This window comes from Saccostrea cucullata, unplaced genomic scaffold (genome assembly GCF_032062105.1).
Source record: "Saccostrea cucullata isolate Sc308-1 unplaced genomic scaffold, CSIRO_AGI_Scuc_v1 ctg312, whole genome shotgun sequence".
NCBI classification, from domain to species: Eukaryota; Metazoa; Mollusca; class Bivalvia; order Ostreida; family Ostreidae; genus Saccostrea; species Saccostrea cuccullata.
The window spans coordinates 628,692-631,712 of NW_026929887.1; positions in this window are offsets into that span (position 1 = coordinate 628,692).

The window sequence follows — 3,021 nt, forward strand, 5'->3', positions numbered from 1 at the left end:
TCCTCTTCTTTCCTCTCTTTTGTCTGAATTTCTTCATTCTCTCTGCACTCTGAAGGTTGTTCCTCTTCTCTCTCAGAGTTGCTCTTAGCTCATTGAACACTACTTTTTGATTTTCACTTGCTGTTCTATACTGCTTGGTTATTGTATTGATCTCTGCTCTTAGTTTTTGTATCTTCTTCTGGCATATGTTTGGTTTTCCTTTTGTTTCCTTCCTACGCTTTCTCCCTTTGGTTCTAAAGCATTCAACTCCTACAGTGCGTACTATCGTAGTCAATGATGTTATCTTTCTCTGCACATCACCTACTAGTGTGTTATTTAGGATTTTGTCTAGGTCATTATCAACTGCACCTCAATCTCTTGTCGTTTGTTGATGGCCACTGTGCTGCTGGTTTCCTATTGTCTATAGAAGGTTCTGGGGCTGTCTAGTGTCCGGTTGACTTGTATGGTTCTGGTTTTAATGCTTGCCTGAATAGCATCAGTTGGTAATAGGTCCTCAGTAATGTGGTTTTCATCCGAAATGTGGTCCTTCTTCGTCTGATCAGTATTACCTATGCGTTCTTCCTGTTGCCCCTCAGGTCTACATTTAGCCCATAGCCTATTTTACAACTCTCTCATTTTTTAAGCTTTCCGTATAACGTCTTCTTTCTGTGGGTATTCCTGTCCATGCTTTTGGACTAGCCGAATCGTTGCCCTTGAATTCACGAAACCGGCTCTTTAACCATCCCCTCTCAGAAGACCCTGGTGGTGTTGCTCTTCTGTTTGTGTTGGACCTTGCTGTGGTGTTCCCTCACAGAACTCTGTGTTGGGCTGCCAACCCTTGTCTCCCCTGGATGCCACTTGTTCCTCCAGACATTATTGATCTATTCATGGTTGTCGGCCTGTCTTTCTAGCAGTCATTGGTTGTCCAGTTGAATAAAATACTTATACATAATGCAGCTGCACCATCAAAGTCCAAGGTCATCACTCATTGTGTGTTTTAACTCCTATCTCGGTACAACTCTCAGAATGGGGGTTCACAGTGATGATCAGTCACTGTGCTTTGGTGGTGGGTATCCAGCTACTAGTCTCTTTCTTTACCAAAATCCAGCATGATGATCTTTCTGCTGCTTGGGCCATCTTTTGGACTGCTGTTCTCCTACTTCTCCCTGTCACACCTAACCCTAACCATGAGAACGTCCTCCGAACCGACTGTGCGGGAAGCCTCTACTGGATAGTTCCAGGTCTGCCATCCTTTCTCCCCACATTCTTCTAGCAATGGGTCATATTTTACCTTCTTCCTTCATGAGCTTCTTTGCATCTTTCTTCCTAGGTAATTGTCGGTTTTATTACAATGATCTTCTTTGTACTTGATGTCCACAGTACCATATCAGCCCTTAGATTAGTTGGAATTATCTCTTGGAATGTCAGTTTCTGACCTAGATCTACAGCTAGCATCCAATAGTCTGCCTGGTTAAGTTTTCCAGAGATCTCCTCTCTCTTCTTCGCTGTTTCACCTTTTTTACAAATAAAATCTATGTATGTTTCACTGTTGTATGTTTGCTTTTATTTTTCCGCTCTTTCTATACAGTGTCTGCCATCTCCTTTAGAATCTGATTATGTCGCCACTGGGACCAATGGGGACACTCTGGTCTTGCTATAAGATCCAATCTGTGGAGATTGACTGGTATTTGGTAGCAGATCGTACACTGGGCTTAATAGAAATTGTAGTTGGAACTGCGAGTATTTCCAGAAGTCTGCCCAGAATAATTTCCACTGGTCTATTTCCCATCTCTTTCAAGAACCCTGTACTCCCATCGTGGATCCACTGCCTTACTTGTCGGTTTTCTTCCTATCTGACTCGTTTTTTTCTCAGGTACGCTTTGTTTCTCCTTTGTGTCAGCCTTCTTCCAAATGCTGCTTTTGGATGTCCCTAAACCTTGCCTTCTAATAACCACCGTTTCTACGTTTCAAATGACTTGTGTTTGTTTACTATTCATTGTCTTCATGTTTCATGTATAAAATGGTTTGAATGATTTCTCTTCCGAGTTTTTACGATGGGATTTTTTCTTTTGAGATTTTTCAATAGAACTTAAAGATGATGACTCTAGCTTTCAGAAGGGAAAACTATTATTAGTATATTGAGGCAGGTTTACTTTAAGAATGTCTATAACTGAAGCATGCTAACTGTATGCAATGTGAAAGAGGGAGATTCAGTCCTCAAAAAAGGATGATATGAGCTTGGTGTTTATACTTCAATTTTGAGATATGAATGTTAATTAACATTGCCTCAAATGACCACTGCAGAGAGTGCAATCTAATATCATCTGCAAATCAAGTGGACAAAATCAGTTTATAATTCATGCAAATAATATTTTCATGATCTGATCATAACTGTAGCTTTGGATGGCTGCTTAGTCTCTTGAAGAAAAATTTTTTATGGCATAGCATGGAAGCAAAAATTGTCAGTCATTTCATTGCTAAATAGAGCAAAAGCTTTCCTTATATAGTTCAGTTCTGTTTAATAAAAAGAAACAGGTATGATCAACAATAATGGATTTATTTACAAATATTCTTTCATCGTAATATACAATTAGCACTAAAAATTGTGACAAAGATATGAATCTTTACACATGAAATTAGAAATGATTTGATGAATACATACAAGTTCACATATATCAATAAAAGTTTTTCTTCAAAGAGACACAACAATTACATATTACATTACCATTGGTATCATAAATCTTATTCATTCAGCAATGAGGTACTTGCACCGATTAGATGTGCAGGGTTATATATACAATACTGTACAGTAGTCTTTAAGACACATAGCAAATTTGATAAACATCACATCGGGGGTAGTTTACACTGTATTTAAGAAATTTTTGGCGGTAAAAAAGCTTGAATGGAGATTTTGAAAAATTTATTACACATGTCAAAAATCTGTATATTTTTTTACATTTTCAAATTGATAAAGGTAAGTATTTGGTGAAGAGAATTTTACTTCAGAATTCAGGATCTATGATAGCAAATATTTTTACATGC